The sequence below is a fragment of the Malaclemys terrapin genome, chromosome 10, assembly GCF_027887155.1.
Source record: "Malaclemys terrapin pileata isolate rMalTer1 chromosome 10, rMalTer1.hap1, whole genome shotgun sequence".
Taxonomy (NCBI): Eukaryota; Metazoa; Chordata; order Testudines; family Emydidae; genus Malaclemys; species Malaclemys terrapin.
Genome location: NC_071514.1, coordinates 12,123,767 through 12,144,022, shown reverse-complemented (window position 1 = coordinate 12,144,022; position 20,256 = coordinate 12,123,767). Strand labels below are relative to the sequence as shown.

The window sequence follows — 20,256 nt, the reverse complement described above, 5'->3', positions numbered from 1 at the left end:
TAGCTAAATCCAGGTGTAGTGGGTGTGCAGAGGAATAGCTGAATATAGGTACGTGTTGAATTGGGCAGATAGAGGAATGGCTAGTTAAACAGACACGTGTGTATGTGAGAAGTAGAGGGAAGACCAATCTCAGTTGAAGGCCAGGATTTAGGCTTCCATTGTTAGGACTGGCTGGGTGATTACTCACTTGATTGTTGCTGTTTGTCTTCCAGGAAGACAGAAGCACAGGAACATGGTGATGGATGGGAGATTTAAAAAAACACAAGGCCACAGAAGAGGAATTTAAAGGGAAAGTGATCTGGACGCAGCAAGATTGTGAGGCCAGAAGAGATCATTGTGATCTTCTAGTCTGATTTGCATAACACTTGGCCATAGAATGAGCCAGGGATGTTGGGGGGGGGGGGAGGGGAATGGTGAGGGGAGCACCGATTTCCCAACCAGCTGCTTCAATGTAAGGTCTGCCCATCTCCAGCCAGATGAAAGGGAGAGCCCCAGCTACCACTTTTTAGACATCAAGAGCTGATATCAGAATTGGGAGTAAATGACAGACAGCCATCTTGGCCAATTGCACTTCAAAATGAAGGTGCTGAGTATATGTGAAATGGGACATTTCACTAACCAATTACACAGGTGGAGGATCTGGCCCTTCCCGTTTTCCATGTTGTTAACTCATGATTTTATCCAAATTCTTGTGACATTTTATGGTTTTCTTAAAACCTCAGCTCCTAGAGTCACATGCATACATGAGAATCTCAGCTCCAATTAAAAAAGTACATTTCCAGCTCTCACAGTAACTTGAAAATATAACGCATATGTACCCCGAAAGGGTCAAAAATAAGAGGGCAAATAAAAAAAATCCTGGGTGCTTTTTAATTTCATGATTTTTAAAACAATCTTATGATACTGAGGGGCTGGATTTATAATTGTTGAACACTTGCGACTGTCAATACTGTGCTTACATTAGGGAAATGGGAATAGTTTTCAATACGGATAGAAATATAGAATCATAGAATATCAGGGTTGGAAGGGACCTCAGGAGGTCATCTAGTCCAACCCCCTGCTCAAAACAGGACTAATCCCCAACTAAATCATCCCACCCAGGGCTTTGTCAAGCCTGATCTTAAAAACCTCTAAGGAAGGAGATTCCACCAGCTCCCAAGGTAACCCATTCCATTGCTTCACCACCCTCCTAGTGAAATAGTTTTTGCCTAATATCCAACCTAAACCTCCCTCACTGCAACTTGAGACCATTACTCCTTGTTCAGTCATCTGGTACCACTGAGAACAGTGGTTGATTAGTGTAGACATTTTTTGAGGTGAGGAGCAAAGAAGCTCTTTTAATTTTTTTATTGTTAATTTTCTTTCATTTGTAAAGTCTTTGGAGGTGATTTAGGAATAAATAAGAAATGAAAGAGTAAAGTTCACAACACAGAGGGCACTCACACAAGATAAGGGACAAAGCTACGCAAATACAAAATAGTGAGAATATCCATGGACCAAATTCTGGGGGAGGGGGAGTGATACTCAGGCTGGGAAAGGACACAAGATGGTTTTGGTGGCAATGGTGAGGGTAGGGGTTAATGGCCAGGCTGGGTTGGGGTGAGAGGTGGTTTTGGTGGCACTGGCCAGGGTAGGGGGCAATGCCTGGGGCCTGAGTTGGTTCTGGCTGGGGTAGGGGGTGATGCCTGGGGCAGGGCACGAGGCGGAATTAGTGGCAGTGGCCAGGATGGGGCAATGCCTGGGCTATCGAGTGAGGTGGTTTTGGTGACACTGGCCAGGGTAGATGAAGCCTGGGTCAGGCTGGGAAATGGATTCAGTGGCATTGTTTGGGGTAGGGGGTGATGTCTGGCACAAAGTGGTTTTTCAATGGCACAGGCTGGGTTGCAGGGTGATGCCTGGGCTGGGGCGTGAGGTGGTTTCAGTGGCACTGGCTAGGGTAGGGGGCAATGCCTGGGCTGGGCTGGCACTTGAGGTGGTTTTGGTGACACTGGCCAGGGTAGGGGACAATGCCTGGCATGTGAGGTGGTTCCAGTGGCACTGGGCGGGGTAGAGGGTGATGCCTAGGGCACAAGGTGGTTTTGGTGGCACTGGCCAGGCCAGGGTAGGGAGTGATACCCAGGCTGGGGCATGAGGTGGTTTCAGTAGTAATGGCTGTGGTTGTGGTTAATGCGTGGGCCGGGCTGGGCCATGAGATGGTTTCAGTGGCACTGGCTGGAGTAGGAAGTGATGCCCAGGCTGGGGCACGACGCAGTTCTGATGGCACTGGCCAGGGTACAGAGTGATGCTTGGGGTGGGGCATGAGGCGGTTCTGGTGACACTGGCTGGGGTAGGGAGCGATGCCCGAGGTGGTTCCAATGGCACTGGCCAAGGTAGGGGGCAACGCCTGGGGCGTGAGGTGATTTTGGTGGCACTGACTGGGGTAGAGGGCGATGGCTGGGCCAGGGAGTGAGGTGGTTTCCTGGCACTGGCCAGGGCAGGGAGAGAGACCCAGGTTGGGGCATGAGGTGGGTTTGTGGCGCTGGCTGGAGTCGGGGGCGATGGCTGTGCTGGGCCAGGCCAGGAGGTGGTTTCGTGGCGCTGACCGGGGCGGGCCCGGAGGTGTTGTTTAGCCGGTAACATTGACCCCTGCGTTCAGAGCAGCCCGACCACTCACAACGGTTCACATGCTCCTCCCCCCTCGCTTCCCCCAAGCAGAGTCTATATATGGATTCAGAGAGGGGCGCAGGACTCGCGCGAGGCCCTGGGTGATGGGAGGGGGAGCGAGAGAAGGAGCGGAGCCAATAGGGAGTGGCAGACGCGGCTCGCGCTCACCATACTGTGCTGCGACCGTTGAGGTTGCGGTGGAGCGGGTGGGGGTGGAAAGACCAGTAAGAAGCGCGCCCAATAGGAAGCGGCGGCTGAGTTGCGCGCGGGGCCAGGATGGGAGGAGGAAAGTAGGAGGAGCGCGGCCAATGGAATCGGCGCGCGCTGGGCCCGGAGGGGAGGGAGCAGCGCGGCCAGTAGAGAGCAGTGGTTGGCGCACGCGCAGAAGGCAGGAAGGGGGGGTGAGCGGTAGGCAGGGGGTAGAAGCGCAGGCCCAGCCCCTTCCCCGCCGCAGTGAGTACTGACTCTGGCGGCCATGTTGTGCGGGGGGGGAGGGGAGGAAGGAGTTGAGAGAAGACGGGAGAGACAGACTCTCTCTCACACACACCGCACAAGATGGCCGGGGAGGCAGCCGCAACCGGGCTCGCAGGTGGTTCGGCCGCCGCTCGGTTCGCCGGAGTCGGGGAGGCACCTGGGCGCCGGCCTCGCGGGCCACTTCGGGCCCGGCACTCAAGGGTTCCGGGCAGACGGAGAACGGCCAGCCGAGCTCCGTACGGGGCTGCGGACAGGCGGAGGGCGATGGCGCCGGGCTGCGAAACTCTGTGGGCGCCTCGAGCTCCGCGGGCGGGCGGGCAGGCGGCGAGCCGGACGCCGCCGCCGGCAGGGTGAGGAGGGGAACGGCTCTCCCCACCCCGGCCCGCCGCCGGTCTCCGCATTGCTGGTGAGTGGTGCCGTCTCTTCGCCTCATTGTTCTTTGTCCTTGGGAGGAAAAACAAAATGTCCTTGGAGCCGGGAGGGGGAGGGGAGAACCCTTGCCCCCCTCCTCCCGCCCTAGGCTCGGAGAGCCGGCAGCGAGCACCCTCCCGCGCTGCAACCCCTCTCACTGAGGGGGGCGTCTCTCGCGCTGGGGGGCCGCGGGGTGCTGCAGAGCCGGAGGGAGCCCACCTCTGCGAGCTCCCTAAAGACACCGAGCGGTGCTCGGTATGCAGAGCTCCCCCCCGCCCCGGCCCCTAGTCCCCACATGGAGTACTAAGGGGGGGGGGGGGCTGTAGACCAGTCCCTGGGCCCCAGTGCAGCACTACTGGAGAGGGGGCGCAGCCCAGTCCGTCTCCAGTGCACCATGGCAAGGGGGCATCTGCAGACCAGTTACTAACTCCAATGCAACACTAAAGAGTAGTGGGGGCTGTAGACTTTACTGTATGTTTAGCCCCCAGTCCTACGGTCTTCAAATAGTTCTGTGAAGAGCATTTGTTGCCCCTTGCTGCTGAAAAGGGGATCAGTCTCCCTAGTTTGTAAGAACAAAGGCGCCATGTCTGTTTCTTAAAAATAAAACTTGTTTTTTTTTGTGGGGTGTTGGCTTTTAACTCCTTCCGCACCAGTGAGCGAAAGCAGGCTGCAGAAGACTGCTTCAGTACTTTACTGAAACAGTTAATTAAAATTTTAATTTATCTAAAAAAAAAATAGTTTGGAGACAGGGCTTTAAACAAAAGTCTGAGATTCAAGTGTAATATAGTCGTGTGGTTAAAATGGCATTATATAAACTTAGACATTTTCTAAAACAGCCTTGTTTATGCCAACTCTACAGTTTAAAGGTTAAAAAAAAATTACAATTGTGAATTAGACTGTTCTGCAGGAGGAAAATTGGTTACTTAAAATGATTGATATGTGAAAGTAACTAATTGTAAATGACACTGAGAAATATGTCGTTACTAAAAAAAAGCATTTGCTAAGGTGTCATATTCTGTGTTTGGTATTTAATGTGTACATTTTTCTGCTACCCAGGCTGCAGTTATTTGCATAGCGTTTTGATCATTGTTCAAGTGTAACTGTTTTTATAATTTAGAACTTGTGTGATAACCATTATTGAACACCTTTAAAAGGAAAAGTTTAAATGGAACATTTAGTGTTTGCTTCACATTGGCTCACATTTAATGATTACTCATATGTTTTAGGATAATGTTCAAATACCAGATCTATAAAAAGTTACTGTAGAATATTACAAGGTAAATAAAGTAGCTACTCTTGTATTAATTGGAGATGGTATGTAGCCATATTTGTTGCAATTTATCTAGTGTTGAGTCATAGAAGATTTTAAAGACTTTGTGCCCTTTTTCAAATAAAACAGTTGAAAGGTAAATCTACAGTTTCATGATATCCCTTGTGTGAATTGGGTATTATGAGAATGAAAGCTGACTTTTTTAAAACATTTTAATATGTTTAAAAATATTGTGTTAATCTTGCACACAAGTTTGTGTCTCCATTTTAGATTTGAATTGTAATTGCTTTATAACTACAGTTACATCTCTGCAGTATTAGGCTATGACATAGTTTGCTGAAAAGAAAGTTCTAGGTTAATGTCTGCTGTATTTTTAGCACATTAATAAATGATTTTTTTAAAAAAGCTTGAATGCTTTGTTTCCTTCAAATGCTGTTTCAGCTTCAATAGTTAAATTGGTTTTGAAAACAAAATTGCCCTTATTTCCTAAATCGTTTTTTTTTTTTACTTTAAAGGATTTGCATTCCATTTATATTAGCAGGTACTGAGAATTGAATTTACACGTAGGAGTCCTCAGTGTGTAATATTATGTATGAATTTAAAGTACTGACTTTTCATAGAATTATCTGTGGAGCTTTTACTAGGCTGGGGAATATTGGGGATGAATAACTGCCAACCAGTTAAGTTAAGCCTTTTGAAGAAAGGCAAACTTGGCGGTGCTTATAGTGTTAAAGAGCAATGTTTGGGGACTGATTAAAGGTCAAAGATGCTGCAAGTTTTAAAAACTGTACTCTAAAGGGAAAAGCTGATATCTCATTTGGAAAGATCAAATAACTTGTGGCTAAAAATTCACAGAAGATGATGACAGCCATTTTAACATCATAGTTTGCTGTTTGTGGGGATTTTATTAAACTTTGCATTGCTAAATTTTTTAAGGGCTTTTGCATTTTATGGAGTAAAAGAAAGGATTGTGTGAAACTACAAAAAACACTACTTGCTTTTGCTTTATGAAATATATGCTGTTTACAGTTTTGATTTCATCTTTATGGTTAATGGTCTGGTAATGGTAAAAATAAAAATAATGGGAGGGGGCAGGCAGTTTACCTCATTTCATGCCAAAAAAAAAATGGACTGTGCATGTGATGTTTCATAATCCCATCCCATCACCAGTGTGTTCAGATGTAAAAACACCAATATTTTTGTTGCCAGAGATTATAGTAATATATATGGCCAATGCTGTCTTGATTTAGTCTTAACTCAGTACTCTTAAAAATTGCTGTTCTTTTTATATTTGTACAAGTAATTATTTACAACCTTTTTAAAAGCAAAACAGTAACATTTGTTTTTCTTTTCTTTAAAGATAGAACTCCATAAATGTTTACCTACTTGATGGCTGGCTGGCTTCCAGGCGGATTGGAGACATCTAATATTTTAGGTAAGAATGGGTTGTTCTAAGTTTTACACAGCATCATTACCACTTTCAGTTACTTTCTCGTTCTTGGGGGTTTGTTTAATTGTCTACTGCTGTGCTTTACTAGGAAAGGTAAAAGTGACCTTTGTTTTGCAAGTCTTATTCTTATATTGAATGGGGTACACTACAAAATTATCTGGATTTTGAAGGGTATGTTTTAATGTAGGTATAAGATGCAAAAATGCCCCATTTTAAAATTTCATGTAACGTGTGCTTGATAGCTATTCTGTCAAATTAATTTTGTTCTAATAGCTTAAAAGATGAATTAATCTATAACAATCTGGACTGAATTTTGGTGAAAAAGCTCATCACTTTACTTCAAAAACTTCCTATTTCATTTACCCTATTTTCCTAAGTGAAAAAATGTACTGAATTTTGTAGGTCATTTGTATTCTGCATTCTAAAGTTAAATAAAAACAAGTTCACCTAGGCATATTGTGGATTTTAAACATGGCATCAAAAGCTGAATAACCAACGTACACGCTAATAACAAGAAGTGTCTCGGGGGCCTACCTGTTTTTTTGAAGAGCCTGAACGTTTAATGTTCTTTAAAGAATTTATTTACATTTATTATTTCTAATTTTGTACCATGATGTTACTCTCCATGTGCTTGTTTTATACTTTAGATGAGAACTTTAATATGCAATCACTAGAAAGTTTTGTTTAAAGAAATATACTAATACATTTAGATAGTCCTATGGCGGAAGTGTAGGTGGAATCTTTTGGATAGCTTTTGATCTTTTAAACACACTTCTTTGTTCCTTTTTTAAAGGATTGTACCTGGGTACTGTTTCTTGGCTGCAGTGGCTGATCTATTAAACCTGGAATAAAAGGAAACGTTCAAATTCTATAATGTTCATATAGGTATGTAATATTAGTGTTTCTGTTAATCTCTTAAAATTCACTTTTTCAGCAAATAAGCATTAAACTTATGCTGTGGCATTTGTTTAAGGCATTAAGGGTACTTAGCACAGTAAATGAATGGCGTCTTGCTCAGGATTTGCATTCAAATTTTAGTGCATACTAAATACAGTTCATAATATTCTTGACGTGACCTCTAAATACAATCTTTTCTCAAGATTATGGGACAGTCCATTCAGTAAAAGGAGATGGATCTGTTTGTACCATCTAAAATATATTGCATAGTAAGGTAAATTAAAAGTAAAGAATTTAGAAACTCAAGGCAGATATTTCTAAGTTTCTCCATATGCAGCAGCACATAAGTGTATGTATAAAGTTTGAGTTAAACTTCAGGAATGCATTGTTCCTGAATTCATTACTTCATGATCATATTTCAAGTTTTTTCTGTTTGGGCTTTCATGCATTTCATTTAAAAAAAATCCTTTTGGATGTTTTACCATCTAAAATCCTACTGCTATAAAAATGAGAAGCCAAAGCACTAGTAATGTTAGATACCTTGTTATTTCTATAACTTAAGTAGACTAATTTTCAACTACCTTTGAATTTGAGACATTTTTAGATTGATAAAAGGTAACATGGTTCAAATGTAACTCGGCATTGTTGATCTTACTTGGTGCTTGTATTAATAACAGATTTCTTCTTGTGGGTTACCATACTAATATACAAATTCAGGTCATTAAATCTTAAGACCATCTTGATGAAGAAGAGATTCAAATTAACTGAGAATCCTAAAATGAATCTTAATGAATTATGTATCTTACCCCCAAAACTGTTTTACATAAAACTAAAAATTAACAAAAATCAACACCATTCTCATAAGATCTCCCACTTGATAGAGTACAGATACCTATTCTAGCTTGGAGGTAAATTTTAGCCTGTTCCAGCTAATTGCTTTAACTAGTCAAATACAGATATATAACTTTTCAAGTGTCTCTGCTTGTAGCAGTTGAAAGTTAGTCTTCATTTTACCCACACCGAGAGTTCTTGCCAGTATGACACACAAATCAAACTAATTTATATAGAGAAGCAGTCATATAGCTTACAGTGGAGGCAGACTGCAGGAAAACAAAATTTTGAATGAGGATGCTGTGTAAAATTTAACAAGTCAGTCATGTAATTGTAAAATATGAAACTTGAGAATTGGGAGTCCTTATAAGAAATTATCTGGTATCTTTGAAAAGATGCATGTGACACCTGATGTGAATCTTCAGTCTATTGGAACAGAATGCTACGAAGTCCAGGTCTCTCAAATAATCTACCAATGAGAGAGCCAAAAACAGGCTTGTAATTATAGTAGAACAGTACACTCAGTTCCTGATGATAATTCTTACATTTAATCTGTGAAATTCATGATTTTTATTCCTTTGGTCAAGCCTTTTTAAGATCCAAAATCTTCAGTCATGGTTGACCTATTCACAAATACAAATATACGATAGACATCATAGGTTGACCCAGTTTGGTTAACAAACACTTTTATAAGGGCATTTGGGAAAGAATCCTTTGATCTTAATGACCTTGAACTCATCCTGTACCACCATGGCCTTCTTTGTACTGAATATATTGTGAAAACTATGGTCTCTAATGTTCTCTAATCATTTTGACTGTTGTTTAGATCCTCACTTCTTGTCCCTTTAATTCAAATCTTACATATTTTGATCTACTATATTGGCAGCTGTTCTTTAAATACATTGTATAGGCCTCAGTCAACTCAGTTCACACCTCTAGGAAATCAAGGAAAGATCTCACTTCCAGACACCTGAGAGCATATTAATGTGTCATGGAATCCATAAAACAGTTTGTTTATGCTCTGGAATCATTTTAGTCCCCGTTGCATTTAACCAGAAAACATGACATCTAAAAACAAGTGAGCCTCACCTTGACTGCACTGCAGCAGAATAAAGAGACCACGTTAGACATACAAGATATCTTTAGAGTTTGATAGCATGCCATCCTTTAGGGAGGGGAGCCATTGTCTGGGAACATTCTTTTTCAGTTCATCCAGTAGACACTTTTGACAACTGTCTGCTTACCAAATGTTAGCTTCCTCTTCCAAAATTGTATTGACTTTAAAAGAACATTCATGTTCTCAAATCTGCTTTCTTTGTAATTGAACTGTGGTATGTCTGTGTTTGACTGGGCCATTATAACCTGAGTAGAGCCAAATGACTTAACGCCCAGTAGAGTCGTCATGAAAATAACAAGATGTTTAAACTAGAACAAAAATGATCTCTGAACCTAGATAATGTGATTCACTATTAGAAGTGTCTAAGATTGGACTTTCAAGTTCAACCTTTTGTCATAGCTTTGTTTAGTTACCTTTTAGAAGTCTCTAGTGCTAGATGTTTTCTTTGAAGAGGGAAGTGATAGACGTAAACACTCAATTGGACAAACAAACTTATCTTTGTTATATAACACTTATAAAATTTGAGGTTGCTTTGCAGAAGAGTCTCTATCGGCTGATTGAGAAATTAAAAACACTGAATAAAACAAATACTGTTGAATGCTGTATACTGTTGGATCACATTTAAATACACATTTTAGTCCTATAAACTCCTTATGTATCATACTTGGGTAAACTGTCAGTTGCATACTGGTTACCACTCAAGTTTGATTGATACCCAGATGTGTGGAAAGAAACCAGGCTTTATGAACAAAATTGTAATTACATTGTTGGAACTAGTTCATTTGAAACGTGTTTAAAATGGAAAGCTGATGTGGGAAGGGGAAATAAATAAAGGGAGTAACTTGAAGGAAAAAGATGAAGTAAAATATCAGAATCTAGAAATCTATACATTAAATATTAAAACTATTGTGGGAATTTATTATGAATACATTCATATCAAATGTTGCATTTCTCTTAAAAATAGATTTTGAAGGTGGTGGGAGAAACTTTGTTGGTCAACTGCTGTTAGCAAGAGAATTTTAGACTCATTTGATATAATTTAGATTAAGGCCAGCATTAACCAAAGTTAGGTGATTTGGGAGTCTAAATCCTGTTAACTTTCAATGAGTCGTATGCTCCTTAGTCTCTTAAATGTCTTTGAAAAATTTATTATTAATTTTTAAATTAAATTAGTTCTTTGTCATCGGGGAGATCTAGGATTCAGACAGTATCTGTATCAATTATTGGCTCAGCTGAGAAGCGTAACTTACTTAAAATTTTCTATAATTTTGTAATCACAAAGAGTTTTTGGTATTAGTTTGCTTTCTGGAGGCTTTATGGGTTGTTGTGGGTGGAGCCATTTACTTTCTTGTCTCTATTAGAAGTGTACTGATATTTTAATACCTATTGATATGGGCTGTCAATAGACTCTTACTGAGATAATCTGTTCTGAAGCTGACCACATGTAGAAAACTAGAATTTTACTATGTTGTTGTAGCTGCCTTACAAGGAAAATTGGCTGCATGGCAAAATTTGGTTAATACTGCAGTTAAATATAGTACATGTATCAGTTCTTCGGTAATTAGCAAACTATTTAGAAAGTGAATGAAGTGGAAGAAGTAGGCTGAAAGCATAAGGGCATTTCACATAAGAATCCATTTCAGATTCCACTGGTGCCTGGTTAGTTTTCCCATTTACTTGGTTTCCAAAAGTGCTAGACATAGCCTCTTTTCAAATCGCACCTGTGATGTGTCACTGGAGATTAATGTATCCAGGGTGTGGAGGGTAGTTCTAAATTGTGGAAGAGTTTCCATAAGATCTTTGCCATCCCAGGTTGCCTAGCAGTACGTTGAGGTGCAAATCGTGATTAGGGCATGTCCTCTGACAAGTGCTGTATGCTTTTGGGTTGTCTTTTATTGGGTACATACTCCCCCCAACCACATGGGATTGTGGTGGCAGCTTTGTGCTGGGCTGAAGATGGTACTTTCTGGTGTTTATAAAAATCAGTGAATTTAAGTTTTGATTTTTTTCAAATGTGTTTTTTAATGTATGTTTTCCCCTACAGATGTGGTGAGGAATGTGGTGATCTCAGGATGCACAAAATAGCTGATGTTGATTGAAGCATTGGTAAGTTATTTTTCTTAATATACTTGCATGTGATTTAAAATATGATTTATAGTTATGTTTAATTTGCTGAAATTGTTTTGATTGAAAATGTCCTTAAACTTGATTGACTTGAAGCATATTTTAAATAAAAATAGGTTTATTTAAAAGTACCAGAGTCTTGAACTCTTCTTCTTTTGGTGATGTTATGAAATGCACTTTTTAGATAGTATTTTCAATCAATTTTAAATCTTTCGTATAATGCTGTGGCACTCTTGGTCTTCCATTTTTGTGACTTGACTTCTTGATGAGAACAAAGGATAAAACATTAAATCAAATCTGTATTTGTACAGACTACAATATATCAAATGTTACCTTGTACAAATAGTACAGTACTTCATCAATATTATGTCTCAATTTGTGGTATAAAATAGAAAATCACATAATGAAAGAATGTCTTAAGCATCCTATTATTAATACCATTAGCCAAGCTTTGTCCTTGTGCACGCCTATCAACAGCAACAAGGGTCCTTAAGTCGACTAGTTAGTAACTATGTCCAGGGAGTTTTCTAAGACTCAGAGCTCTTTTTCCCCCTTCTTATTCCAAAGATCTGTAATTTTACAAAGGATGCTGTGAATTTAGGATATGACCTACCACATTGAACAAGTAGTTTATAGGAATAGTTTAGGAATAGTCCTCCGTTCAGTCAAAATGCAAAGTTGTCAGGTTTGAGTAGGAGAGAAGACTTGATTATATCTAGAGCCACCATTTGGGATGAAAATGGGAATACAACTTGTTGAATTATATTTTGCTATAAAAAGAATGTACCCTGGGACTACTTTGTATGACCTTTAAAACAGGTACTGAGAGTCAAGTTTCTTTTATCTGGCCAAATTTAAGTCCTCTTGTTGACTCCGTATCTCTGCATAACATTATCTTTGCCCTAATTTTCAATGCATTTTGTGTTTATGCAGTGGCACAATTTGCCATGGAATTTACTTTGCTGCAGAACTGTGCTCTAGAATTTAAGCTTGCATTTAACACACATTTTTTTCATTTGTGAAGATAATCTTCCAAATGTGAAAAGTTAACTCATTCAGTGGTGGTTTCCTTAGTCTGCAGACAGCCTGAACTAGTAGCTCCAAGGTGTGACTTGCTTCCATCATCATAGTAGGATGTTAACTCTGAAACCTGAGGATAATGACTGTTTCATTGTGCCTCACATTAGTAGAGACATCCAGCTAATGTTGTTCTCTGTTCAAACTGCCTTCCATGCCTCCGCAGGTGCCAAAAACCCAACTGCTGCCTCCCTGGCTGCCAAAGCTTCTAGCTTCCTACTGATAACTAAATCAAAAGTCCTGCCTTGTCTAGACAAACCCCTGGAGTGTGTTGTAAACAGAAAATTGGTGGAGGAGGTATAAGACTTTATTTTAATTATAAAAATAATTGGAGGTAGAAAGATACTCTTTTGGCTCCTTCTCATTCATTAAAAGCCGTAGTTCTTAATTTAAATTAAGATGTTTAGAATCTCCAAACTGCCACACTAGAGTACTGCAGAATACCAGGACCTTGCTGCCAAATTTAGGTGCAACTAGTATTGTATATGGTTTCTTGCTTTTTTTTTAATTCACTGACTACATATCATTCCCTTTTTCTTTGGTTCCCTTGCACCCTGCCCGCTCTACTTGTCTTCTCTTTTTTGTGCTGCCTTTTTTAATGCTTCTTACATATGGAACAATATATCTCTTACTATGTTCCAAGTAATCTTCACTCTTCTAAACCCACTTTTGCCATGCTATCCACCAGAAACCATTGTGTTCTCTTCCTCCTCAGCGCTCTTGTCCTGTCTCAACTTCTGTTAAAAGTATGGAAACCTGTATAATTCTTGGTATGTCATGGAAAAGGGGTGAAAGTTAACGTTAACAACAGTTAAATTTCACCCCAACTTTCCCTATACCCTTTTTCTCCATTTTCTTTCTCTAATTTGGATTATAAACTCGTAGTAGGGTTATGTTTCTCCAGCAGCAGTTGAAGACATCCCAGTTACCCTGTACATTGGGAAGTTATTCAGTTCCTTATGGTGCTTTGTAATAATCTCTAGGAGAGAGAGAGAGAGAGAAGCCCTGAACTTAATTTGAGGAAGAATTATCTTTAAAATGTTTTCCTTTTAAAATGTTTGTAAATTAAGTTTAAACTTAGGGCTAGTGATCTGGATTTGAAAGTTTTCTTGAATAAGAAATAAAAGCATTTGAGTTCACCATAAACCTTCTTTTTGGAGTTGGTGTACTCTACATGATGTTTTGAAATTTTATGTGGGCTGTTACCTTTAATCTAGCCCAACAACTCTTTAAGGTGCTGTGCTGTTTGTGTTTGCAAATTTTATCCTCAGCTTGATTTCAAAGTTACCTTTTAGAAGTTACTTAACCTCAAAACAGTCTAGATCTATAAGATGTGACCAAAGATTCTTGGACCCTTAACTGCAGGTACAATATAAATCCTTGAAAGCTGGAAGAAAACTTCCCTGAGCTAACAATGCCTTGTCCTATTTAAAGTTACATCATGAACATCAGTGTCCTATATCAGAACCCAACAGTTCCAAATGTGTAAAGTTATGATCGGCTCATTGTCTAGTTTAATAGTCTTTCATCCCCGAGACAGCCTTTAAAAAAACAAACAAAAAAAATTCCTATCCTTACCTAGGTAAAACTCATATGGATGTCAATGGAAGTCAACTAGTTTTTCCCTTGGAAACCACCTGTAGTGCTTACACCTCCACATTTTTTTAACTGGATAAAACTACAGTGAGCCTTCTGAGATCAGTGAAGGACCTTCTTGTATTTTGTTCTCCATGAAGATCTACCTTCTTGTATGGGTGAGAATTTCACCTATTTCCACATCCTACAATGAAAGAGTGGCACTAATATACAAGTTCATTACAGCTCTGTATCTGAGAGGAAGACTTGCTTTGGTAAACCCATGGCAAAGTAAAAGCCTCAAGTTCTAAACTTCGGAACTTGTTCCTGCCCATTTACCTCGACTGGGATTTCCCTCTTAAATAGCTTTCCTTTGTTGTGAAGTTGTAACTTTTAAAAAATTCTAATATACGGAAAAGTCTTAAGCATGTAAAGTTGACAGTCTTTCTAGTTAGCCTTCTTTGTTTGAAATAAGAATCTTATAACTTAGGTATTTTATCTATACATGTTATTGATAAGTATATTTTATGCTTGCATGTTTGGACTTCCCAACTGTACTTTAGGGCACTGTTGTGGTTTTTTGACAAGCATAAGAGGTAAAACTGAACACTTATTTTTGGTTACAAAAGACTGAAATTTTATTTGTTTCAGTGGACTCCTCCAAAAAATCATCTTTCTAAATTAGAGCAAAAAGTTATTATGTATTATGATAGTGTGAAGAGAAGATAAATTTCGAAATTCTAAAATTTCAAATCTGTTTGATGCTTGGATATTTACCCAGGTATTGCAGTGGACTGTTAATAAAGATTGGCATTTCTATATTTTGAGGAAGTGAAGGAAACCTACCAAGCATTGTATAAACGGCTTTGAGTAGCCTAAATATAAATCTTGTTTAATTAGAAATAAAAATACAATAGCCAGTAGGTTAGAGAACTTCTTGAGCAATAGAGTGATGGCTAATGCTGTGACTCTACAGAAGGATGTAAAGAGAACATAAGCTTAATGTACTGAAAAGAAGAATCTTAGTCATAAATGATCAGTGTGACTGTTTATAAACAAACATAAAGCCACTGTAGAAGTCTTACTGGAGGAAGACTCTAACTTGGGAAAACGTGTTAAAATGTTTACTAGATGTACTCTAAAAACATAACACACAGTTGTAGCTGTGTAGTTTGAAGAATTGGGTCCAAATTATTTTAAATTATTTACTGAGTGCTATTAATACTTCCCTCTTATTGTAACTCCTTTCATTGCAGGATCTTGTTACAGAAATAGTAATTTTAGATAAGTGTATGCATTTGAAAGTGTTGGTGGTATTTTCAAGATGAGAGATTCAGATTACCACTGTCAGTTGTTTGCAAACTCATTGGTACAACCAAATATGGCTGAACCAAGCAGAGATACCTTAGGGCTGATGTCTTTTCATAGAATATCAGAGTTGGAAGGGACCTCAGGAGGTCATCTAGTCCAACCCCCTGCTCAAAGCAGGACCAATCCCCAACCAAATCATCCCAGCCAGGGCTTTGTCAAACCTGACCTTAAAAACTTCTAAGGAAGGAGATTCCACCACCTCCCTATGTAACCCATTCCATTGCTTCACCACCCTCCTAGTGAAAAAGTTATTCCTAATATCCAACCTAAACCTCCCCCACTGCAACTTGAGACCATTACTCCTTGTTCTGTCATCTGCTACCACTGAGAACAGTCTAGATCCATCCTCTTTGGAACCCCCTTTCAGGTAGTTGAAAGCAGCTATCAAATCCCCCCCATCTCTTCTGCAGACTAAATAATCCCAGTTCCCTCAGCCTCTCCTCATAAGTCATGTGCTCCAGCCCCCAATCGTTTTTGTTGCCCTCTGCTGGACTCTTTCCAATTTTTCCACATCCTTGTAGTGTGGGGCCCAAAATTGGACACACTACTCCAGATGAGTCCTCACCAGTGCCGAATAGAGGGGAATGATCCCGTCCCTTGATCTGCTGGCAATGCCCCTACGTATACAGCCCAAAATGCCGTTAGCCTTCTTTTATTGTCACTTACATTTGCTTTGCACTCAGTGGAATGACCCAACAAAAGTAGGTTTTCATGGGTTGAACTGCCAAAAAACAAAAACAAACGTGTACTGTGGTTATCAGTTCAACACTTGGCTTCCCTTGCTTCTTACAACAAAAGCAGTAACCATAAAAAGAAACAAGAAACTTGGTGAATTTCATTATGTATTGAATATCCACTTCACTCACCCCAACATTCCCAAATATTTGACACTGGCAAGAATTGTATCAGTGTTAGTCTCAGGGTATTAGAGAGAGAAGGTGGGTTTTATTGGACCAGAAGATGGTCCAATAAAGGATATTGTCTCACTGACCATATTTGACAGTGTGGTTATGTTATATTTTGGTGCCTTAATCAGATTCCATTAGTTCCTAAAAATATTTTGAAACATGGACTAATCTCCAAGTGCCTAAATTGGTTTAAATCTGAATTAGTATGTACAATATATGATACATAATAAATTTGTAGTAATTTTTTTCAGTTTAGAGACTTAGTTAAAAATTGCTACCCCCCACTAAAGAAGAAATACCACTTGAATTAAAAAACACAACAAATCAATAACAAAACCAAAAAAACCTGGAGGTATGTGAGGTTGAGGATCGGAAGACCCTGTGATTTGAATATTCTGCCTACCCTCAACTTACCACCTATACGATGCAACTAAAAGTTGAATTGAAATAGCCGCTCCTGTATTCCATCTATCTGAAATGGGAGGAAAAATCAGTTCATCCATATAGGAATACTGGGATATGAAATACGGTAAATGGCAAATCGTTAACCCGGAACAGATTGCTATAAGGACTTCATAGTTTGACAGGATGTTTTGAAATGAGAATAGTGGCACTTGAATGACGAGGCAAAACACTAGATGATGCCGCTCAATTCTACTGTCTTTTTTTTTTTTGTAATTAATTTTTGCAGCCTTTCTTACCTGGAAAGATTATGCCTGGAGGTTTTTTTTAAGGGGACCAAATAGTGGTAGAATTGGCTGTAAAATTAAACTGCGTGTTAAGTTAAAAAGCCACATTCAAAAGAATAAATCGAAAGAAGGAAATAAAAGGTCACAAATGTAAAGATAGAATGCAAATTCACTATTGAGGAAACAATTATTGAAAACCATTTCTTGTACAGTTCAGAGGGTTTTGCCTACATTTAGCACTTCGTTGCTGGCTTGTAGGCTTTTTGAGTTTTTGTTGTTGTTCTGCCATTTAGTTGTTTCCTGTACTTAAGGTGTATGTTTATATGGGTGCAAATAGCAGTTTAAAAAAGTACATTAGTTTTTGTCTTTGGACTACATTTGGTTTGTGTTTCAGTAGCAATGATGTAATTTAAAGTCAAGAGGCAAGATAACTTGATCTGTTGGGCCAAATGTCCCACTTCTAATGGCAGTCACAATAATGCTTCATCTGGACATTTCTAACTTTGTCACTGATCTGGTGCCTTAAGCCCTGTTGCGGCTTTATGAAGAGCAAACTTTGAGTACATGGCTGGAGGAAGCATGATTGGGGAGAGACATTATGCTGGTTGTGTTGAAAGCAATGAGACACAGCAGTGTAATTTGCATAATTTCCATCTGATTTTGACACATTTGCTCATCCAGTAGCTCCTGAAATGACCATTCCGTCTATTTTCTGATATTTGGTCTCTTTAAAATGACCATCACCATAGGTGTTTCTCTTTCTAGACTAGAAGACTAGAGCCAAGATGGCACAACTTTAGGAATTTCTATTGACTCCAATCAACACTTTCATATAGTAACTTAGCTTTCATACCTTTGGCATTATTATGTTTGATTACTTGTGTGTTTTAAGCAGAGAGAGGGACATCGTTGAAAACTTCATCTAGTAGCAAAAAATTAAGCTTAGTTTCAACTTGATTTGAGACCATTACTGTTTGGCTAGAAGTACTTGTGTTTTACATTAACTTTAGTGGATAGGTCAATCCAGTAAAGTTTGTCATCAGAGGTAAAATCCCTCTGTTTGAAAGTATCTCTCTGTATTGTATTTAATAGTTCCCTATGCAAAATTTTAGTACTGAGTTCATTATGCTCAAAAGGTTTCTTGAACTCTTACTTTTCCCTGTAGTATTTATTTGTATTTTTGGAAACTGTTACATGTCATGTTGCCCATGTTAGTTGGTGAAAATAGCATGTGTCCTGGCATGTATAATTTATATTCAATCAAATTCATGAAGCCTTAGTTCTAAAATTCATGTTTAAAATGCCTTCAAGGTACATAGTTGAATGTTGTCTGTTTAGTTTAAGGATAAATTATCTATATTCCAACAGCATTTTTCTTTTAATTTTTTTATAAAGAGTCAAGTCAGATGAAGAGTGTCAAATGGAGTCTACGAATGGGAAACCAAGATGGCAGTTCCACTGTTGATTGAGAGGTTGAGGAAATGGACTAATGAATGAGTGCTGTGATATATCCATCCAAGACAGGGACACTTTAACATGGACTTCAATGTTACTAAACCAGAGAAGATTTGGGTTTGTGATCATCCTACCAAAATGGACTTGAATTTCTGAAGGGTGTTGTACAAGTGTACAGAAAATGGATCTGTTTTTGAGGGATGGGTGGCAAAATTTTTATACTCCAAGAAATGTATACTTAACAGGGGAACGAAGTTGATATCAGGTCTATTGCTACCTATTTGGGCCAAATGTATTATTATGCTATTTTTAAGTGACGTATTTAATAAATGTTTTTTTACACTCTATTCTTGGTTTGTCTTTTTCCTGGCTGAAAAATACTTGGAATGTATTGATGTTTAGGTGCATTCAATTTCTTTGATCACTGGACTCTGAAAATGAGAAATATTTTTAAAGCTGGTAAATACTGAGGGCTTTGTAAGCTTTATGAAATACTTCATTTGAAATATGGCTATATTTGGTTTCAAAGACTCCTCAGTTTGTCTCAATGTCCAATATTTTATTTTTAGTTATCCATGGAGTTAAAATGTTCAATTTTTTTATTTTGTTCAGTACTTGGTCAGTTGTCAAAGTCCTTTTGTTAAACTTTGTGAAGCTATCATAGGATGGTACAAATTTCAAATATATTGGCAAACTAGGCAATAAAATGCATGGTCACTGGTTTGCAGTGAAGGGTCATCCTGAACTATCTTTGTTTTTGTTGTTTGTGTGGAAGGGTGTGTATACAAAACCTTTATAGTGAACTTCAAATGAGTTGCCTGAACAACTTCTTTGCTAAATTTCATGTGCTTTGTGTTGGAAACTTCTGTTACATTTTGGATTGATTTAAAAAAAAAACAACAACAAAAAAAACCCCCTATACCATTCTAAAATTTTTTACTTCTGTGGAGTTGAGTACCTTGGCTTAATGAGTGTTTAAACCAATTTATTTAAAATGGATTAGAATTAGTCTGTGCAAGTGTCCAATACAGTTCATGGCCATCCTGTATACTGTGAATTTCTTGTTGACTTAATAATTCCTTACAAATAAGTGTTAAGTGGAGTTATTTGGTGTTTTTTATCTAGTAACAAGAAAGATCAAAGTTAACCTATGTGAAGTAGTATTTTTAAAAGTCAGTTATTGTTCAAAAATCACGTTGCCACTTCCAAGAAATGTATGTTATTGGTCAAGGGTTGGCTACAGAGAGACAATTTTATACTTAAATTTCATCTTGAACAGGTGGCCCAACTTTTCTCCTCACATTTGAATACCAGGACAGACCTGGTGTTAATTGAGGTAATCTGGACAAAAGGGATCTCCAAATGAGAAATATTGTAGATTTAGCATGAGAGATGTTTAGCTGTCATTCATTGAGATAAATTGTTGGAAATCTTCATTCTTAACATATGATAATGGCTGTTCATAACTCTTTAATCGTGCAGTGTTGAATGTACACACTTACCTAGCCAGTCTTGTTTCTGCCATTTATTATATGGTGTGGTTGAGTATTAGACTGTCTAAAAAAAGACTGAGTATTCAAATTAATAGATTTTCTTTGTACTGTTAAAGTTCAGTTTGAAATTAGTGCTCTTTTTACATTGTAATTTATTTTTTTAATTTGCTGTGTGCGCAGAGGGTCACTAGCTTTCTTCTATATTTATATAATCACTCACCAGTCAATATTGCACTATTTTGGTATAGCACATCAAATTTACACAACCCTCATTTTACTGCATTGAAGAGAGGGTGAATTGACTGAGGGCAAGAATGGGAAGGATATGGAGGAGCTGAAAGAAAATAACTTGGGTTTTACTGGTTGAACTTGCTATTGGCCATTGGTTGGGATAGTGTACCATTTTTGATACACTTAGTATAAAGCCCCAATCAAAACATTACTAGAAAGTCTGAACACTGATGCCTGATG

General features: G+C 38.9%; 1 long non-coding RNA gene across 1 annotated transcript; it reads left to right on the top strand.

The window, feature by feature from the left end:
• The first annotated feature begins 3,128 nt into the window (after positions 1 to 3,128).
• On the top strand, positions 3,129 to 18,639 carry LOC128844438 (uncharacterized). Its single transcript, XR_008446474.1, has 5 exons — positions 3,129 to 3,523; positions 6,159 to 6,233; positions 7,042 to 7,133; positions 11,138 to 11,199; positions 18,233 to 18,639. It is a non-coding gene; the product is annotated as an uncharacterized LOC128844438 (long non-coding RNA).
• Positions 18,640 to 20,256: the final 1,617 nt, after the last annotated feature.